General features: G+C 36.1%; 2 pseudogenes across 2 annotated transcripts; one reads left to right on the top strand and one right to left on the bottom strand.

Moving 5' to 3' along the window:
* Positions 1-7,495: 7,495 nt before the first annotated feature.
* LOC104748617 (uncharacterized) lies at positions 7,496-12,212 on the bottom strand (annotated as a pseudogene).
* A 4,096-nt stretch (positions 12,213-16,308) lies between these two features.
* On the top strand, positions 16,309-18,585 carry LOC104748618 (RNA polymerase II C-terminal domain phosphatase-like 5 pseudogene; annotated as a pseudogene). Of its 2 annotated transcripts, XR_015581594.1 has the most exons (3): positions 16,309-16,612; positions 17,326-18,183; positions 18,278-18,585. The product of XR_015581594.1 is annotated as an RNA polymerase II C-terminal domain phosphatase-like 5 pseudogene, transcript variant X2 (transcript). The 2 variants fall into 2 exon arrangements; XR_015581593.1 differs by having other exon boundaries at positions 16,474-16,612; positions 17,326-18,585.
* The last annotated feature ends 3,949 nt before the right edge of the window (positions 18,586-22,534 follow it).

The following is a 22,534-nucleotide window of genomic DNA, read 5'->3' as shown; positions in this document are numbered from 1 at the left end:
TATGGAGGGTTTTCAACATATTTAATGTGACATTTTATAATTGGATTTTTGGTTTAGGAAATTTATTAATGTTAATATAATTATGGATACTGTAAACTTTTGTTATGGAAAATCTGTTGTATATCATTTAAATTTGAGAGATTATAGCATCCATAAAAATAGTTTTGGAGATTTAATGGGTTAAAACTTTAATGGGTAGAATTGTTTTTGGAAAAATCAGGATGTATAGATGTTGTTAAGATTTTATGGCAATAAATGTAACAAATGTTGGTCAATTTAAGAAAGTTTAGTATTTGAGTTTCTCTACAATATTATTTATGGAATTGTTTTAGGGGTTAATGTTGTAAACAAAAATTAAATAAATAAAACTTAAAAGGCATAAACCAAAATGTACTTAAAAATTGTTAATATAGATGGTGGACTGCTACCTACAAGCTGTAGAGTAGAAGAAGAAGAAACTTAATAAATATAAGAAAAAAGTCATATGTTTTAAATTGAAGATGCAAGGGAAATTTGAGCTTGTTCAAGAAATATGTTTTTGAAAATTTTGCAGAAAAATATGGTGTTTGCATACTTAATCGATCATTCTCCAGTTGGACATCGCTCTACTTCATCATTGTTTCGATTGTTTGGTGTTCCACTAACTGTGTTCATCCGCACTAAAGATATGTTTGGTTGTCTGGTAAAGTTTTTGAAATGCAATGGAACTAAGAGTGCTTGGTAACAAAGAGTGCTTAACTAATGTAAGTTTGATATTTTGGTTTCTTCTCCATAATAAACAAACTATTGCTAACAAATTAATAGTGTTTTTTGCATTATAAACTTCGAGTATTATGGTGGGTGAACAGAATTGAAGCATATGAGGAATCATGTGATGTGGTGAAGTATGTAAGACAACTTAATGTTGATAAATACATTAGCTTCTTAAAGAAGTCTGGATGGAAAACACCTTCAACTTTAGTTGTCCGTTTTAGAGTATTCTCTCAGTTTTTTAAGTTGACAGTGAACTTTCAGTTCAAACCAAAGATATTAAATTGCTTAAGACATGACAATTAATACAAGAAGCATTGCAATATGTGGTGTTGGGTAAATTAGGTTCATAGACTATTTTTTTCCTTGATAATTTATGAACAAAAGAATGTTCTTATAGTATGATAAGTTAGTAACCTTTTGTATCATATGTTTTTTTTTGTTAACCACACATTAATTCAACTTGTTTTATATGTTATAAAACAAAAATCATTTTTTTTTATATTTATCTTTTTTGGTTTAAGGATATTCGGGATACAATACTTGATATTACTTGATTCCAATACATACACTTAATTTAATTAGGAAATTTTAGTATAAATTAAAACTTCCAAAATTATTTATATAATATTACCATATATTGATTATAATGTATATTTGTTATCATTTGAAATCAGAAAAAAAATTACGATAAAAGCAAAACATGAACAATATATAAGTAAAATATGAGTAAAATATTAGCAAATATTAACAGTACAAAAAATAAACTATAGGTTTCACTTAGAGATTTTAAAGCAAAATTAAATATCTCAGATTGTTTAGCAAAATGGCTATGCCATCTCTTCAAATATGAAGCGTAAGAATTTGAATCTACCACTATGCATATTATTTTAAAAAAGGTCTTGTGGATCCGTTTAAAAAAAATAAGGTTTTTTGAGTAACTAATATTAAAAGTAAAATAATATCGGTAAGTTTTTCAGAAAACCCAATTTATAAAAGTAGTCCTAAGCTAAATATGTATACTCTATTTTAACCACGTTTAGTAATGTATCAGTCATATACTATTGTCGCATAAATGGTTGTCAAGATATAATTTTATTATAAATTCTACTAGATTTTGACCCGCGGTACACCGTTGAACTATATTTTTAAAAATAAAATATAAATATAAATTTTAGTAGATTAAATATATATATATATATATAACTAATGTTTTGTAAATTTTAAATGTATATCCCTTATATCTATATATTATTTAGGTTTACCGGTTTAAAAATTTAGGTTTACCAGTTTAAATTGTTAAATTCTGAATATAACCAGTGATATAACATAGTACTGCTTGTTTATTTTACATAATCGTAATTTAATAAACTCAATTAGATATGCCTAATATTCTAAGTCGATGGTGATAACAAAATAATGAACTGATGATTTACTAACAATTAATGATATAATTTTCAATTTTTATTAATATAGAAACTCATCCCGCTACATACCCAAACATAATTTTTCTTCCTTGCTTAAGTAAGACATGCATGTTTTTCAAAATCCAAATAACGAAAAATGCAAAAAATATAGTTACATTAATTTTATGTATTTTATGATGATTTAAAGCAAGTAAACTAAATAAATAAAATAAAGATGATAAGAAAATCGTAATTTTAATTAAAAGATATTATTTTATATTTCAAACAAAATATTTTAATTGTGTTTGGTAGTAAATAATTAATTGAAGATATTGTAATTAATTTAATTAGATATTGTAATTAGTCATTGATTGATTAAGGATATATTTTATGAATTTTTGTTTAGCCCAAAATATTAGTTTTAAATTTCAATTTTTAAAATTTAATGATAATAGCATTCCTTGTAAATAAGTAACAATTCTAGGATTTTTTTGCTAAATGTCTCAAAAATGTATATATAGATTTACATGATCACACGCTTAGTCAGCTAATGGAGAAGCTGCACACATGTATCAAATTGTGAAATAGTGGCGCAATTGCCTCTGAGCGGACAAAACCACATGACTCAAATTCGAAAAGCTGGAAACAAGCAATGGATGAAGAGATAAAGTCTTGGAACAAGTCCCATCGCTCGAAAGAAAGAGGGTTTGGAGTCTTTCCTATTACTGATGGCAGACGGACGAGACAGAGACCGTCGAAGAAGTGTTGACTACGAATTGTAGTATTGCAGCGATATTGGATGCTTATCAACTTTGTTCTATGGTGAATATGAGAACAAGGATGTTGAAGCATCTAGTAACAAATTAAAAGGTCAAATGGTAGGGATACAAAATAATTAGTGAATCAAAGGAAGCATCAAAATTTACAGTGGAAAAGTGTATATGTAAAGAGTGACTTTTTGAGTTTCTGGTTAAGTATCTTAATTTTTTTTTAATGCAAATCGACCAATAATACAACTATATAACTATCGAATATTGCTCCATGATATGCTTTTAATTTTTACCATTAACTCCTTTACGTTTTTGGACTAAGTAATCGAGTGCTTAAGGATTGTAAAAAAAATCAATTAAATAAAATTCGACCAATAAGAAGAGACTAAACTTTACATGTGGTACGCCTTCGAATATTGTTGAGCTGTAAATTGGGAGGAAATATATTGTCAAACAACTCATGTTAAGAATTAGAAGTTTAAAAATCAAGTGCATGGTATACCTATTTGAAAATTTTTTTGACGACTTCATACTCATCACCACTGTAAAATCGGGTTGAGTATGGTGTGCTTAATGACAGATTGTCTGCAGAATAATTTGGAATATCATATTACTATGCGTTCGCCCTAGTTCTCTTCCGGGCACGTTTCTCGAGGAGCCGCAAGAGGAGTTTTCAAATGGCGTTTCTCCACCGGCAAAGCTTCCCCGGCGTTCCCCTCTCCTAATCGGCGTTGCTCTCGTTCTGCGGGTGTCTCTTCGTAGTTATCGCAGTCATTTCCGGCGTGTTTTTCCGGCTTCCTCTCCGGCTTCTTCCGCTTCTAATAGCGTTTCTCTGCTTCTCGGGTTCAATGGCTCGTTCTTCTTCGATGATGTCGCTGCGACATGGGCCTTCGTCTTTGACGGACCTGCTTGCTTCTCTCGGCCTGAAGCTTCCATCGGCGCCGGCTTCATTGTCGTATCCTCTTTCTCCACCAGATCCGCCTGATCCTCCAGACCCTCCAGATCCCTCTCCGACTCAGATCCACGTAGCTCACGTCGTCAAGTCACACCGGCTTCTCAGCCTCGTTGGCAGCAGAGCTGACTGCTCGCTCTCCACCTCCATCTCAATCAACACGCCTTCTTTCCTGTTCCCCCAGGTATGCTCCTATTCTACGGTCTCTGGTTCTTCAACTTTGGAAAGTTCTCAGATGATCGTTGAAAGTGTGGCTCTGGCTTTGTGGAATTCGGATCTCGCTTTTACTTCTTTGATGTTTTTGGATACCCTTGGATCCACATTTGTGCTTTCTTGTAGCACTTGTATCGCCTTAGTGCGAACCTTTACTGCAATATGCAGATTCTATTTCAAATTGGCTGTGTTAGTAGCCGCTTTGTTGCAGATTGGAAAGAGCTCTCTGCTCTCCTTCATCGTTCCAGATTTTCTGGTTCACCGGGGCTTTTATAGCCCTCATCTCTCCTTTAAGGAGCTTATTATCCTCCCAAATACTTCACTTGGTTTTAGTGGTATTATCATAGGGAGCATTGTTGTGAAGACTGTTCTACTTGTAGTAGAAGCGAGGTTTGTTGCTCAAGACGTTTCCCGTTCAGCTTTTGCTGACTGTTTGTCGTTAGTGTCTCTAGAGGCTTTGTTTCCTCCATTCAAGAACCAATCTACTTTGGTTGAGCTTGTTAGCTCCCATCTATCCCATTATCCATGGTTTGAGCTTGCTAGCTCCCATCTATCCCTTTATCTATGGTTTGAGCTTGTTAGCTCCCATTTATCCTTTCATCTATGGTTAGTTTATGCTTTAGTTATTGCTGTTGTGTTACCATTTGCTCATATGGCTTGGCTTGTTTGGGCTTCTGATAGCCTTTTGTATCTTCTCTTTGAGGAGGAATAACTCTTTTAATTTGAATGAAAATCCGAGTTTGACCAAAAAAAAAAAAATGACAGATTGTCTGCATTATTAGGAAAATATGTGGATAGGGAGATTAACAACAACGTGCGATAGTGAGACCACAATACGAAGAAAATCATAATAAAAACATAACTTTTATCTATAATTTAGTCAGGACATATGATTGACTTTAAGAGATAGGAGAAAGCGAGAAAGTGGGGAAAATATGTAGGAGGTATTAAAAGTGGATTTTTGTGAAAATGAAGAGTGACAAAATGGGGTTGGGTGCAATTATTTCTTTATTTTATTACCTTTTTCACACACTATTTTAGTTATTTAAAATTTATAATATCTACATTAAAACTTCACACCTTATGACATGAAGGATATTAATAGTGACAGCGGTCAGGGTGGAAAAATCCGTCAGCGATTTTGGACTAGAGCACAATACTACAAGGTATAGCTTCATGCCATTATAATCATGTCACCAACAACTTGCTTTGTTTGGCATTTCAATCAAAATTCGACTGATTTGGAGAGCTTGAAATGAACACCAACATAAGCGAGAGTGTCATCCGACAAGCCATCTCATTTGTATTATTGAAAAATAGATACTAGCTAAAACTAGTAATTTCATTACGCTATCGAAATTTCTCCATACTACATAATCTCCTTCAAAGATTGTTTCATACTAGAGGAAAGTCATTAGGTTTCAATTATGATCGAATCCTTTTTTTCTTTTTTTTTTTGTAAAACACAATTTTTGTTGATTAAGAAATTACACAATTCAACAAAAAGTTATATTCCTGGAAAATGAATTCGTTGATGTATATAATAGTAATATTAAAATATTAAAATTACATATTTCTGCTTCTTTTTTGTTTGGATCATACTGTATCTTTATATTTGTTTAACACTTCATTAAAAATAATAGAGTGATTTTGTAATAAAATGTAAAATACTATTTGGACAGTTATTTGAACATGTTCAGAAACCGTATTCTCTCTCATATATATAGTTTTGAGCCTTTGAGTAACAACCTAGCTTTGAGTAACAATCTGTTAAAATCTCCGGCGCCGTTGTTCCTTTATCTGAATCTGAATCCGATGTACAGAGGTATCCTTTAAATAAACGAGGTTTGTTTTCTCACATCAAAGTCGATATCACTCTTCGAATCTACGCCTCTCCTTCTATTGTCTTGATTTTAGGTTGTGGAGGAGGTTACTTAGATCTCTATCGGGGATTCATTGTGGATATTATGATCTATCGGTGAAGGTTTGATTGACTGTTTTCACATGTTTCCTCTCTTGGGGTTTTGCCCCTTCTTCCTTCAATTCTTAATCCTTTAACCCGATTTTTTTTAATTGTATAAGTGATAACTCTCTCTTATTTTTAGGAAAAAGATGGCCAGCTACACGAGGTATGCCGCAAAACATGGCCACACATATGAAGTTTAATAATGTACCCCTAGCTACACCTACTATATGTTTGGCATGCCCACATACATCAAGTATATGACGTTATGTGTTTCACATCATGGACATAGAATATCGGTTAACCGGGTGATTTCCCCCGATAACGACCGGCGTTGACTCATCGGAACCATAACCGGACAAAATAGAAACCCTACCCGGGCTCCTGCGACCCAATAAAAAAATTCGAGCCGGTGCGTTTATTGTTATGGATCGATTTTTAATGTCATGTATCTGTTAATAAAACAGGCCCAGGATCGAATATTACATTTCTCATTTTTTCCCCAAATCAACAAAGAATTGATTTTTATGGTTCTTAGTTCATCGTGAGAGAAACTTCAATTTGGAGAGAAGATGGAATTAAGCTCGGAATCGTCTAGTAGCATGAGGAGCAGGTCTACTAGAGTGGGGCAAGTTTGTGACTGTAGATTGCCGGCGAAGATATTCGTATCAAAAACGGTGAGAAATCCTAATCGTAGGTTCCTCGGGTGTGAGCTGTACAAGGTATGTATTGCTTTTATTTCGAACAATGTTAAGGTGAGTAGATATGTTGATTAAGCAGTTGTTTGATGTGTGTAGGAAGGTGGTAATGGTCATTGTAAGTACTTTAGTTGGGTTGATGAAGAAGAAGTGAACGACTGGGCGAGAAGAGCATTGGTCGAAGCTCAAACAGAAATTAATGAGAATAATAAGATAATCATTCAACTATCAACAACAATCATGGAGCTTAAGGGTGATTTAGAGACACATCAGCTGCAGAAGAAGATTGATGATATGGAAGCAATGGTGTCTCATCAACACATCTATATCACGGGTTTGACAGGCTTGCTTGTATGTGCAATTGGAATCATCGTACTTGGTTGAGTTTGGATGACTTAATGACTATCTATTTCATCGTATTTGCATCGTACTTGGATTGGTGAAGTAGTTTTTATTGATGTTTGAAGTTGATTTGTAGGATTGGTCCTGTAATGGCTAGAAATGTAATGACTAAACTATGTAATCCTTTTTGTTTGGATGGTACAAGGATTACAACAAATTAAGCTAAACTGTCGTGTTTTAATACAACAAAATACCAAAAGGAAACCCAACAATACCCAATGACAGTTAATTAACAAGCTTAGCCGATTTAAGGGTTTTAGATAAACATACTAAACCCAATTAAACCCAATGACAATGTTTTAACATCCAAAAAACTGCTCCTTGCAATCTCAGTTACCAAATCAGAAACTAACAACTTGACTTCCTTGTGGTGCTGTCGATGACACATTTTGCACTTCAGCAACATCTTGATCTTGATTCTCCATGGCTACCAATGCTGCCTCCATTGCCGCCTGATCTTGATTCTCTATGGCTGCCCATGCTGCTCCCATTTCCGCTTGGTCTTGAGCTTCCAATAGAGGGGTCTCCGTAAGCTTCCTTCTCTCTGCCCTGCTCTCCGGAGACTAAAAAAACCAAAAACATCTGATTAGCCATGTGTACCAAAAGGAAAACAAATCAAATGGACATCACAAATACCTCATGAGGACACTTTCGTGAATTATATCCTGGTTCACCACATATAGCACAATGCACTATTCTTCCTTTTCGATCAACCTTCATCTCACTCTTCTTTTTGCAAGGTGATTCATTTAGTCCCTTGATCCTGGCTTTTCCGTTTGGTCTCCCTGCAGGGCGTTTATAAGGAGGTGCAACGATTCGTGGTTTTCCATAATCTTCCCAAAACTTAACTCCATTCACAGGCCACAGTCCTCTTCTATATGTTCTCTTCCATTTCTCACTCAAATAGTAGTATGCTATATAGTCTTCGACTTCCAGATTCAGTTCTCTGATTGCACATACGGCATGACGATAAGGTATACCCGTTAAATCCCATTTTCTGCATGCACATTCACGCCTGTTCAAACTCACTGCATATCCAATCCCAAATTCAGCAATCTCATACTCTCCACCAGTGCTAGAAATCAATGCACAATATTGAGCTTCTTCACAAGATTTCTCCAGCTCTTTCCTTGATTTTTTTGTGAATTTTGCAGCTTCTTTCTCAGAAATAATAGACCGGTTGACAACCCTTTGCATTGCATCCCTTCTTATAAGTTCTAACATTTGGACAAATGGCTTCCTCCTTGCAATCTCAAAGTTCTATTATACGACTCAGTGTGATTGTTGTGTGTATCCGCACAACATCAACCAACCCTGAAAATGCTCGACACCATGAACTTGGATCCTTTCGTAGTAGAGTTTTACAAGCCTGCGGATCAAACTCCTTGAATATAGCCAAATTTTCTTTATAATCCACTTTGTTGTAACTGCTTGCAACTCGCCAAAACAATGGCTTCAACATGTATGACTTGTGATCTCTCTTGATGTTTCCATATATGTGTCTAGCACAAGCACGATGCTCTGCCATTGGCAACTCCGTAGCAACACCATGAATCAATCCTTTATGCATATCTGAAATCAAGGTGATGTTCTCACATAACCCCAAGCTCAAGTCTTCTTTTAGTTTTCGAATAAACCATTCCCAATTGGGATTGTTTTCACAATCAACTACAGCCCATGCTATTGGAAATATCGGATTATCAGGGTCCCTTCCTACAGCAGTAAGCATCATCCCTTGCATAGCGTTCTTCAAGAATGTACCATCCAAACCAATGATTGGTCTACAATATTGCTTCCAAGACAAATATATATTTGATGAAATGCCTCACTGCCATCATCCCTTCTTGTCGTATTAATCTCCACCGTAGTGTGTAGATTGCTAGTTCGTAGTTGCAGCTCATAGTCCCTTAACCTTGCAAAATGCTCATCACACTCAGCTTGCAGCTTATCAAATATATGTCTTCTTGCAACTTTAGCTTGGTTTGGTGAGATAATGATGTTGTACATCCTCTTCATCTCATCTTTTATTTCTGGACCACTCATCTTTGGATCTCTTCTAATATCTTCTAAGAACAGATCAGCGATTATAGGAGTCTTTATCGTTTCACACCTTCTTGTTGGATGACAAAGATGCTCACTATTGTAACGCTTCACCATCCACTTACCAACCGGATTCTCTATAGAACAATAAATGTTCCAAGTACACCCTTTTCCTTTACAAACATATTCAAGCTTGTCCTTCTCCCACCTAGAATACACCACATTACGCCTTGTCTTTAAAATGTATATGATGATGTTCTTCTTAAAGTCACTTCCACTACAAAAGATCTGCCTCAAACTAAACACACCATCAGGTAAGCCTTTCTTAACCAATCTCTCTGCTTGCTCTTCTTCATCGCCAGATTCATCATCTATTGCAGGATATACTTCATTTGTTCCTCATAATTTTCATTGTTGAATACTTGAATGTCCTCCTCTGCAATACCAACATCATCGTCCACAATCTCATCTTCATCATCTGACTCTGCAAGTTCGGATAAACCTGCATCCGATTTACCATCCTCACTATCATCACCACTCTGATTATCTGGAAGAACTATCTCAGCATCTACAATGGCTTTTTCTTTTTCTCCAGCAGCTTAGTATTTCTTCCTCTGCCTTTTCAAAGAAGATGTCCACCTCTCCCACCCAACGACTTTTTGACACCAATTTATTCTTATTGCTATCAACATTCTCCCACAGAGGCTGCCTATCTGATACTTCTTCGAATGGTAGCTTGTACCACATTCTCCCAAGGTTGTTGACTCTTTTCGCAAGCATTTTCAACAATACGTCTTGAAAAATTGTCACTGAATCAACCTCAAAAACTTCAATAACTCCATCGATGTACTTCAACACTCCATTGTCTGTCGTGAATTGGCCCGAATGATGGCAATTCACTTTCACTGTAATTTTTTCACTACAAAAAATGATATATAATTCAGAGACGACCGAGAAATGTTGTTATAAACAATGAAACTAAGGACACAACAATACTCGACAATAACCCTAGAGATAACCCGACAATAACATATAAAGGAGAATCTTTCCGACAACAATCCCACTTTCCCACTTGTTCAAAACGACAAAAAAAGTTAAAAATCAACATCAAACATCCAAATTTACCTCATCTGGACGTGAATCAACAGCCGATTTCTTCTTTATTTCGATTTCCAGCAAAGATTTCACTGCATTTTGTACCAGTAAAAACTCTAATTGAAAAGGGGATTTCTTCAACACTTCTACGATTTTTAGGATAAAACTTTTTAACTTTTCTTGTTTTCGTCGATTCTCATTTTTACCATAACAATTGAATTAATCGAAAATGGGCCTGTTTTACTAACAGATAAAGCCCAATAAAATCGATCCATAACAATAAACGCACCGGGTTGAATTTTTTTATTGGGTCGCAGGAGCCCGATTCGGGTTTCAGTTTTGTCCGGTTATGGTTCCGATGAGTCAACGCCGGTCGTTGTCGGGGAAAATCACACGGCTAACCGATATTCTATGTCAATGATGTGAAACACATAACATCATATACTTGATGTATGTGGGCATGTCAAACATATAGTTAGTGTAGCTAGGGGTACATTATTAAACTTCAGATATGTGGCCATGTTTTGCGGCATACATTGTGTAGCTGGCCATTTTTTTCCATATTTTTACATGGTTTCGATTTTTGTTTCAGGTAGCAGCTATGGTAATATTGATAGTTTATGAACAAAAAAGTTGGCATGTGTTAAGACTTGTAAGTATCTCTATCTCTCTATGGTCTTCTTTTGGCAGCTCAGGAAAGCGGCTATCACTACACGAAAACATGCCATTTGGGACTACCGAAATAGTCTCTAAATGGTCACAAAGTCACTGTTTGAGACTAATCCAGGACTGTTTTTAGTAGTCGCTAATTTTTGGTCGCAAATTAAAATGGTCGCAAAACGGTCGCTAATTTGCGACCACTTGGTGACGCCTAAATAACGTCGTAACTAAGCGACTACTATACAACTTGTATAAAGAGTCACATCTTAAGACTAAGTTATGACGGGTTTTGCAGTCGTAAATTTGGGACTTAATTAAGACTAATTTTCTAGTGTTTAATTTAGGACTAAGTTACTGTAGCTGCAAAAAGGTCACATTATCAACAACTTATTTGCGACCATCATAAATTAAAATTTAAAAAAAAACTAAAAAATAAATAAATTAAAACTAAAATAAAATGTCAATTTTTGATTTATATTATCCCCAAAAAATGTAGCATCTATCCATCCATATAACCAACCAAATCCTATAACCAAAAGATCACAACCAAGATAAAAAATAGTTCAGTCGCGAGGAAGTTTCGCCATGATGGGTCATATGTGGCATTCTCCGTTGAAGATTTCCCATGCTCAGCAAGCCTCTCTTCAGCATCTCTAAGAGAGGGATTGATTCCTTGATATGTGGTTAACAAGAAAAATTTGAGAAAAGAAGAAATATAGTTATACAATCTGGAACACATGGATGAATCTTTACCTCATTGCACTGCCTCGTCCTCTCCTTCATCACATCGGTCCAACCTATGGAAATCTCAAACATGAGTAGTTGAGTATTTTCATTTCGTAGTAACTTAGACCATCGAGCGTCCTAAGAGGATTGAAGAAAACATCCATATGAGTTAAAAAAAAAATGGAAAGACAGTAAGAAAAAATGGAAGTGTTAATGATTCATATATATATTACCCGTTCAAAAGCAGGACTCTCTCGATTTTGCTTTTCAAATGCTCAATTTTATGCAGCTGAAAGAACAGAAGCACTGTAAAAACAAAACAAAACAAAAAAGAACATGACATGAAGTGAACCAGCACTAACCAGTGCTTCACGACCATGCTGCTCTTGAAAATGGATATTATACCTGAGGGAAGTTGGCACCCTGAGCCCAAACGCTACCATCATGACCAACGATAGCAGCAGCGGTAAGATGATGTCCCTGGCCATCACCAACATCACACATCAAATGCTCATCAATGTAAGTTTGCCACGACATCTTTCTTCTCCTTAATTAATTTTGTTGTTGTTGTGATCTCTCTGCGTTATTATGTGCAGCGTGGTGACTTCTTCCCTCGGAGCTAGAGCCGTGTAAAAACTAGCTGCTGAGCACAGGAAAACAAATTACACCCAGATTTGAAATACATCACTTTCAATCATAATGCTAAAAATAATCAGACCTCAAGGGAAAAACAATGTAAAATCTATGTAATCAGAAAACAATGTAAGAACGCAAGTATCAATTTCTGTTTTTAACAACCCCAAATTTCACATAATCCTAAAGCCGAGAACTAATCAGATCTGAGAATATGGTCTAACTCATGGAAACAGAGATGAGACTGAAACAACAATCGAGAGGTAAACATTATTAAATAACAGAACATCTCGTATACATTATTCACCAAATTATAATGGTGTATTATAGAAAGCTAAGTTACAGTTTTGATGCACCTCATAAGAGACAGAGCTGAAACTAAAGCTGTAAATTTGTATGCTTATAAACCATACTCACAGAGGCAGAATAATCTTACTTTTTCCATTTTAAGGCTGTGAATTGAAATGTGAGACTTGCGTAAGTTTCAATACAATTATAAAGGTATTCAAATCCATAGATAGACGTGAGAAGGAACCCAAACTCACCGTCTTAGCTCCGCCGTGATATGAGAGAGAGCGATGCCATCCTCCGTCAGACTTGCTGCACCACCCACGGAACCACGGATCAAAGCCTTAAAATCTTCAACAGAAATTGGGACGAAAGAGATGACCAGAAAACAGATCTCCCTTTTCCAACCATGATTTCAGTTTCAATTAAGAGAAAAGAGAAGCAAATTAAGAGAGAGAAATATCAAATTGAGAGAAAAAATGAAAGAGAAGTGAGAAAATTAGGAGAGAACAAAAGCAAATCGAGAGAGATACAATGAAAACCTAAAGTATTTGATTCTAGATTGGCGTCTCCAATAGTCTCAATTTAGTCACACATAAAAATATAAGGAGGGAATAAGTGGCGCCTATTATTTCACCAAAAAATCAAAATCATCACAAATTAGTCGCTAAATTGCGACTTCTTTGTTATAAATCTCTACGATTCACAAAATATTAAGTAGTGGCAACATGGTCACATATACGTTAGTAGCAATATAGTCACAAACTGTAACCCATTTATGACGTTATTTTATTAATCTCAGTATATGATTATTTTTAACCAAAACAATATATATATAGGACTCTATGATCATTCATATTGTGATTTTAGAGTAAAACTCTTTTTAAAGATGAAACAAAGAAATGATAAGTAATTTTTCTATGTTAGACAACCTCCCCAAAACATTTTATGAGTAAGACAAGTAACACTTAATACATGTTAGGGATGATACAAATATAGACTTTTAATGATGATAATTTTGAGTTTTTTTATTTGTTTATAAAGTCTAAGTGAACATAATTGTCTAAAGATATGTATAAATATGTAATTTAACCTTTTTTATTCTATTTTGAAAATTTTCTTTATAAAAAATCGAGAGAAGTTACAAAAAAGAAGTAAATCAGTCACAGTTTCAGGTGTTAGTCGCAAACTAGTCGCACTTAGAGACGCAAATGAGACTACTATAATCAAATATGGATTTTCAAAGTTGGTCGCAATTTAGACATGCATGTATTTGATAGCAAAATAGTCACAAAATTGTGAAGAGAGTAGCAATATAGTCACAAATTGTGACAACTTTGTGACACTATTTTATTATTAGTCACAAACCTATATGATTATTTATAGGAAAATAAAAATAAATCAGTGACTCTGTGACCATTCATATTCTCATTATAGAGTAAAATTCTCTCTTTATAGAGAAAGAAAGATGGTAATTTTTTTTTGAAAGATATACAACTATCACAACCATATTAAATAACACATGTAATACATAACATATGTTATAGAAGATACAATCAAAAATTATAATACTGAAAATATTGAATTTTTTCTTTGTTACAAAGATTCAATGTAGATAGTAGTTCAAATATATGTAGAAATGTAATACTTAAATGTATTTTCAATTTCTATATTGTTTAATTTCTATTAAAATTGAGAGGAGTATGTAAAAGGTAGCAAATCAGTCGCATGTTCAGGTGTTAGTTGCACAATCGTTGCAAAGTAGTCACAAATACGTGACCACTATAGAAAAGTAGTGACAAAGTGTGATTGTTTTGTGACCTTTTTTTACAATCGCCTATATTAGAATTTTAAACAACATCTCTTAGTTTAATAAGTAAAAACTTGATATGGTAAGTAAAATTAAAATTACAAAACATTCACAGACATTACATAAAAATCATATGTAACACTAATATACATGTTATGTAAATATGCAAATATTTTTTTCTAAACATTTGATTTTTTTTGGTTTTATAGTGATTCAATGTCCAAAGTCATTCTTATCAATGGCAAAACAAATAACACATATCTTATGATTTTCTGTTGTTGAATATATAAATAGAGTCTTTAGGCGTTAGTAAAACGAAGCAAGTTAGTCACAATCTAAGATGGTAGTAGCAATATAGTCACAAAGTGTAAGCATTTTGTGACGATATTTTCAAATAAAATCATAGCAATTTTAAAGATTGAGAGTAAAACAAATGTACATATGATTCTACAATCCCTTATGGTGAAAGACTTCTAACCAAGATCTCTCAATCTAATGAGTAAAAACTTGATGTGGTGCAAACAGTCGAAGTTGCAAATAAGTTTCAAATTTAGGACTAATAATCATGACTACAAAGAGCGTCTTTAATCCGTCTCAATTTCCGATTATTTTGTGACCACAATAATAGAGTAGGATAATAGTCTTATAATAGTCCCATATATGAGACGGTTTGCAGACCACAACATTTTGTCGTAATTTTGCGACGAGATTGTCACTAACTTATGTGTAGTCAATTATTAGTCATAAAGTAGTCACAAAACTGTCACGATTATTTGTGACCAAAAAAAGAGTCACAAATGGTAGTCTCTAAATGCATGTTTTCTTGTAGTGTATGTCTTTAGTGAAATTCATAACTTAGTTCCTGTTGAGTTAGATTCTGTCTAGCATGTCTAGTGTATGTTTTATTCTTATGCTTAGTTTCTACATTAATTGCTGAATCCTGTCTTTTCTGTGTTTAGCCTTATCTGTCTTATTATGAGTGTTACATTCTGTATATACCCTTAACACGATCAGCTAAAACATTGGTCAAGTGTCTAATTACAAGCTTGTTTTGTTTGGTTAATTAACAAAAAAGCGAGGCACCACAAGGTGAGAAGCCAGAACCAGTGAGAACCCGCCTGAGTAACATGATCATTGTCCCCGAGATGATGTAAGCATCATTGGTGTCTACAATGGTAAGACATTCAACCAAGTCGAGGTCAAGCCTGAAATGAGATGAGTCAAAGCATGGACATGCTTAGAGTATGAAGACCACAATTTGAAGTCGAGGGTGTTGCTATAGGTACGACCGTTGGTTGGCCTAATGACGAACTTAATTTACTGTGAATGCGAGAACTTGTTAGAGATTTCATGTGTTGTTTGGAACTTTTTATTTTTCTATGTGTTGTAACTTGTGTTAGTGTGTGATAAGGAGTATTGGTCTTTTGTAATAGATTGAACTTATGTTTCTTTCTATTTTAAATTTGTGTTTATTAGCTTTGCCAATTTTGATTTAATAAACAAAAATTAAACCATTACAAAATTATGACATTGTGGCATTATGACAATATATATATAAAAAAATTATAACAACAAAACAATGCTATTATAAACTTTAATATTAGAAAAAATGTTATTATATAATTTTATATTGCATATAGAAAACGTTATGCTAAATCACCTCAATTATAGCGGATGGAAAAAACGTTATCTAAAGTTTCATACTTTTTATAACGGGCATATATACAGCATCGGTAAGATTGCTATAGAATCCTCCCATAGCGGATATGACGCGTTATTAATATTCACTTTTCTAGTAGTGAACAAAAACCTAAAAACAAAAGATTACTAATAAAAATTGTCAAAAACTTTATTAATAATGATTTTTAATTATAAATACCATATAAAAATTATCTTGAAAATAATTAAAATAAAAAAATATAAAAAACAACCCGCGGCTTAGAGCCGGTACCATCCTAGTCTAAATAAAATTATCAAACCCTAACATATCCCCTTCTTTTTCATAACAGTAGTTTTAGTTTTCATCAATTGGAGTCCATAAAGATTATATCGACCTCAAAAGTGCCTTTTCATCGAACGTTCCAATTATCATCTCCGGTTCTCAAGCTCGACGATCCCTCCGTCATCACCTGTGTCGCGCCGTGCCGGAGATTCTCCTTCAGCCTTCTCTATATAACGACGTAGAGCTTAAATTTCTCTCTTGGAGGTAATAGTTTCTTGAAACCCTAACCCTTTACTATAATTTCGTCTCTATTCTTGGATCTGTTTGGGGATGTTTATTTGTAGGTCTGGCGAGGGTTTGGTTCGTGCTCTGTGAAATTGTCAGTTTTGATCTTTACTGGGTAGAAATTTCGTCGGTTGGTTAGCAAAGTAATTTTGGAAGCTTGAACTGTCCACTCAGTTCAGTTTTATATAACAATGATTTAGAATTCTAGTTTTTGGTTTGATCGACTCTCAGGACCTTTACAAACTCGAAACAGGTTGTGATGACCCTTGTTATCTGTGCTCTAGGTTTTGCTTTGGTTTGGAGCCATGCTCTTTAGGATTTAGGAATTAGGACCTTCATGATCTGTAGTTTTTTTTTGTTTTTTGTTTTTTTTGTTTCCTGTTTTAAGTTTGATGTTGCGAGCGTTTTGTTCCTGCTCCTTGAAATTGTCAGCTTTGATCGTCAATGTTGAATTATGGCACTTTAGGGATGTACCGAGTTCACATTAGCTTCTTAGGCCGTTTTAAGTTTTCTGAATACGTTTCATTGGTTGCTTTGCTTGAGTTTCATCCTCTCTATTTTGGTCTAGCATACATTTTCTTATTACTTAGTCGTATATTTATCAGTATACTGGAAAATTCAATCACTATTAATTGTTCCAAAGTTTTTTGTATTTGCATGCTTCAATGCTAATACTGTTTGTTATGTTCTAGATAAGATGCCCAGAAGGCAAAAGACATCGTCCTCTTGCTTCGATAAATCTGTCAATAGATTACAACATTTGAGTCTCGATGACAAGAAGAAGGGGAAGAAGAAGGAGATCAAGAAGCTTCACCTAGTCCTTGATTTGGACCACACGCTTATCCACTCCACTCTTGTTTCGCAACTCTCTAAAAAAGAGAAGTATCTACTCGAACAAGCTGATGCAAGGCTTGATCTTTGGAGATTCAACAAAGGCCATTCCAATGAATACATCGTTAAACTTCGACCTTTTCTTCATGAATTTCTATTGGAAGCAGACAAGCATTTCACAATGCATGTTTACACAATGGGGTTATCCACTTACGCACACACCGTGTTGAAGTTGATTGATCCAGAGGAAGTATACTTTGGAGATCGAGTCATAACCAGTAAAGAAAGTCCTAAAGAGAAGACACTCGATCTTGTTGTGGCTGATAAGCAAAGAGTCGTAATTGTGGATGATACTATTGATGTCTGGCCTCATGACAAGAGCAGCTTGTTGCAGATCACCAAGTACGTATACTTCAGAGACGGTGATGATAATCCAAAGTCCAAGTCTTACGCAGAAAAGAAGTTAGACGAGAGCTCAGACAACGGATCATTGGCGAATGTTCTGAAATTTCTCCAGGATGTTCACAAAAGATTCGAAAAGGAGTTAGATTCACAAGACTTGAGGCCGATGATACATGATCCTTCCCGACTTGGCTGCTTCTGACTGAATGTATGTATTCAGTCCACAACATAACATTCTTCAAGGTTTGTTTAGGAATAATTTGGTTCTCAGGTACTATATATTGCAACGAGGAGAATGGATTAATCAAGTGTTCAAGGTAGTTTGTTTCTCTAGGGAAGGAACTGTGTAGCCTAAATGGCTTTCCTTTATTAAAAGTTGTATCTGATGATACAGCCATTTCAAATGGCTAGATATTTTGCAGAGTTATCACGTGTGGGTTCTCACGTGTGGGTTTAAGTCAGCAGTATTGACCGACACGTGTGCGGTTCGCAGCTGAAGGCCGTTAGAAGGAAGACTCGCGAAGACTTTCTCTTATCTATATATGAGCACATGTTAGCTCTTTTTATCTTATCCAGAATCATTTTGTAAAACGTTTTCTTTAAGTTCCGATATCAGTTCGCCGGGTTTCTCTCAAATCTGAGAGCCGGTAAGTGATCCTCCGTGTTTCATGAACATCGAGTGATTAGTTATCTAATAGAATGTTATCAGATTTATCTCAGATTTGTTGTGGGTTTTTACTGTGTTAAAGGTATCAGAGCTGAGTCCTTTCCCGGAATCAATGGCGAAAACGAGATCTCATGTGGGGGATGTTCAGCCGCAAGAGGAGGTTGAGACGGATCCGATGGAGTTATGGATGACTCGTTTGGAGGAGATCGTGATGGAACAAAACCAGAAAATGACGGAAAAAATGATGGAACAGAGTCAGCTGATGAAGAAGCATATCGCAGATATGTTCGAAGCTATGAGCAGATCTACAGCTAATCATGGTAAAGAGATTCAGAAAGAAGCTGAACGGAGTGAAACACCTTATGATCGGAGTAACCAGAGGTCATCGTCATCGCGAGAAACTCGACCTACTGACTTGGATCCACCCAAGGTTGTTAGATCCAAACCAGTAAGGCTTGATCCTCACTATAACTATGGTAGCTTGACTCGGTTGGGGAAAATTGATTTCCCTAGGTTTGCCGGTACTCAGATTAAGGAATGGTTGTTTAAGGTGGAAGAGTTTTTTGTTGTGGATTATACACCTAGGGAGATGCGGGTGAAGATGGCTGCGATTCATTTTGATGGTCATGCTGCTACGTGGCATTACTCTTTTGTGCAGTCTGGTATTGGTCTTGAAGTGTTGAATGATTGGGATGGTTATGTTTTGTTGCTGAAAGAACGCTTTGAAGATGAGAGTGATGATCCTATGGCGGAGTTGAAGCAATTGCAGGAGACAAAGGGAATCATTGATTACCATCAGAAGTTTGATCTCATTAAAACTCGAGTCAACCTTTCTGAAGATTATTTGGTGAGTCTTTATTTGGCAGGACTTCGATTAGATACGCAGATGCATGTTCGAATGTTTCAACCACAGTCAATACGAGACTGTTTGCGTCTGGGAAGGTTATACGAGAAAGCACATCCTAAGAAGCAAGCATCACAGCCTTGGGTATCTTCTAAGGGTAATAACGTGGGTAACGGAGGACGTGTGTTGGCAGCAAATGCTAAAGAAGTTGGTGTCCAAGGAGGTCAAATGGGTGGTAATATTAAAACAGAGGGTGTGGCAACTAAGAAATTTCTGTCCAAGGAGGAAATGAGTGATAGGAGATCTAAAGGATTATGCTATTGGTGTGATGAGAAATTTACCCCTGAACATTACAAGACACATAAGAACACCCAGTTGTTTAGTATGGAGGTAAAAGAGGAAGTGGAGATGGAGGAAGCTTGGGTTGACTGTGAAGAAACTATGCCTAGAGTATCTCTTAATGCAGTGACTGGAGTGTCAGATTATAAGCCGATGAGAGTTAAAGGAATTTATGGTAAGAAACCAATTTTTGTATTGATTGACTCTGGCTCCACTCATAATTTTGTGGATCCAAGGATGGCAGCAAGGATGGGTTGTAAGGTTCAAACTTCGAAGTTAACTCAAGTTTCAGTGGCTGATGGTCGTAAACTGGGAATCGAAGGCAAGATTGAAGGATTCCAGTGGAGGTTCAGGACCACATTCTTTGAGTCAGACGTGTTGTTGATTCCTTTACGGGGGTGCGATATGGTCTTAGGCATACAGTGGTTATCAACGTTGGGACCAATAACTTGGGAGTTCAAGTTACTTGAAATGGAGTTTATGTGGAACAAAAAGAGAGTGATGCTGTATGGAATCCAGAACGGATCTGTAAGGGATGTTAAAGCTCAGAAGCTCAAGAAAATGGATGAAGAAGAGGTACAAGTTTCTATGATTTGTGTTAACGAGGTGAGGGTCGAAGGAAAAGCGAATGATCAGACTGTTAATCCTACGGAAGTGTCTGTATATTCGTTAACTGGGAGTGAGGAAATAACTGCAGAAGTAGATGTTGTAGTGAAGTGTTTTCCAGAAGTATTTGCGGAGCCTAGCGAGTTGCCACCTTTCAGGGAGCACCATAACCACAAGATTCAGCTTTTTGATGGTGCAAACCCAGTGAATCAGAGACCATATAGATACGCCATTCATCAGAAGAATGAGATTGATAAAATTGTAGAAGATATGTTGACTGGGGGAACTATACAACCTAGCTCTAGCCCATTCGCATCTCCTGTCGTGTTGGTTAAGAAAAAAATGGCAGTTGGCGGTTGTGTGTTGATTACAGGGAGCTCAATGGGATAACAGTCAAGGATAGGTTCCCCATTCCTTTGATTGATGATTTACTTGATGAGCTGGGGGGTTCTAAGGTCTTCTCAAAAATAGACTTAAGGGCAGGCTACCATCAGGTGAGAATGCAGACGGAAGACATTCCTAAAACAGCTTTTAAAACCCATGGGGGATATTATGAATACTTGGTAATGCCCTTTGGGCTAACAAACGCTCCTGCAACCTTCCAGAGTCTCATGAACTCAGTGTTCAAGCCATTTCTTCGGAGGTTTGTGCTAGTTTTCTTTGATGATATCCTCATCTATAGTAAAAACATGGAAGAACATGCGGCACATTTGCGTCAGGTGTTTGAGGTTATGAGGGAAGAAAGGTTGTACGCAAAAATGAGTAAGTGCGCTTTTGCTGAAGATAAAATGGAATACCTCGGCCACTTTATCAGTGCAGATGGAGTTGAGACTGATCCTGCGAAGATTAAAGCTGTTGCGGATTGGCCACAACCAACTAATCTCAAACAGCTTCGGGGATTTTTGGGTCTGGCTGGTTACTACCGCCGGTTTGTGAAGAATTATGGTGCGATTGCTAGTCCACTACATGCATTAACGAAGATTGAAGCTTTTAAATGGTGTGAAGAAACTCAGAAAGCATTTGATGAACTGAAACAGGCGTTATGTCAGACACCAGTGTTAGCATTACCACTCTTTGACAAGGTGTTTATAGTAGAAATAGACGCATGTGGGAATGGGATTGGAGCAGTGTTAATGCAAGATGGACATCCTATCTCTTATATCAGTAGACAACTGAAGGGTAAACAACTGCATCTGTCAATTTATGAGAAGGAGTTATTGGCAGTTATATTTGCAGTGCAAAAATGGAGGCATTATCTACTCCCAGCTCATTTCGTTATTAAGACTGATCAGAGGAGCCTCAAGTATTTGCTAGAGCAACGATTAAACACCCCCATTCAGCAGCAATGGCTTCCCAAGTTGTTGGAATTTGACTATGAGATACAGTATAAACAGGGTAAGGAGAATTTAGCGGCTGATGCTTTGTCAAGAGTAGAGGGAGCAGAAGTTCTACATATGGCTTTGTCAGTGGTGGAGTGTGACTTGTTGAAGGAAATTCAGGATGCGTATGATCAAGACTTGGAGTTACGCACTCTTATTTCTACTCTCAAGGCTACGCCAAATGCAAAGAAACACTATTCTTGGGCACATAATGTGTTACGTCGCAAAAACAAGATTGTGGTTCCAGATAATGTTCAGTTGCGTGACACTATTTTGCAGTGGCTCCATTGTTCTGGCGTGGGAGGTCACTCTGGTCGGGATGTTACTTATCAAAGAGTCCGAGGTGTGTTCTATTGGAAGGGGATGGCAAATGATATTCAGACTTACATTCGGAGTTGTCACATTTGTCAGCAATGTAAAACTGATAATGCGGCTTCACCTGGATTGTTGCAACCTCTACCGGTTCCAGAGGCTTTATGGAGTGATGTTTCTATGGATTTTATCGAGGGTCTTCCCCTATCTGCTAACATGTCAGTTATTATGGTGGTTGTGGATCGATTGAGTAAGGCGGCTCATTTTATCGCTTTGTCGCATCCTTACAGTGCTTTGACAGTAGCTCAAGCGTATCTGGACAACATCTTTAAGCACCATGGATGTCCAAACTCTATCGTCAGTGATCTTGATGCAGTCTTTACGAGTGAATTTTGGCGGGAGTTCTTTACTCTGCAAGGTGTGACACTTAAGATGTCCACGGCATACCATCCTCAGAGTGATGGTCAGACTGAGGTGGTTAATAGGTGTTTGGAGACTTACCTGCGTTGTATGTGTCACGC

The sequence above is a fragment of the Camelina sativa genome, chromosome 15 (genome assembly GCF_030686135.1).
Source record: "Camelina sativa cultivar CO46 ecotype springtype chromosome 15, ASM3068613v1".
Taxonomy (NCBI): domain Eukaryota; kingdom Viridiplantae; phylum Streptophyta; class Magnoliopsida; order Brassicales; family Brassicaceae; genus Camelina; species Camelina sativa.
The sequence above is the reverse complement of the archived record's forward strand: the minus strand, read 5'-3'. Positions and strand labels throughout refer to the sequence as shown.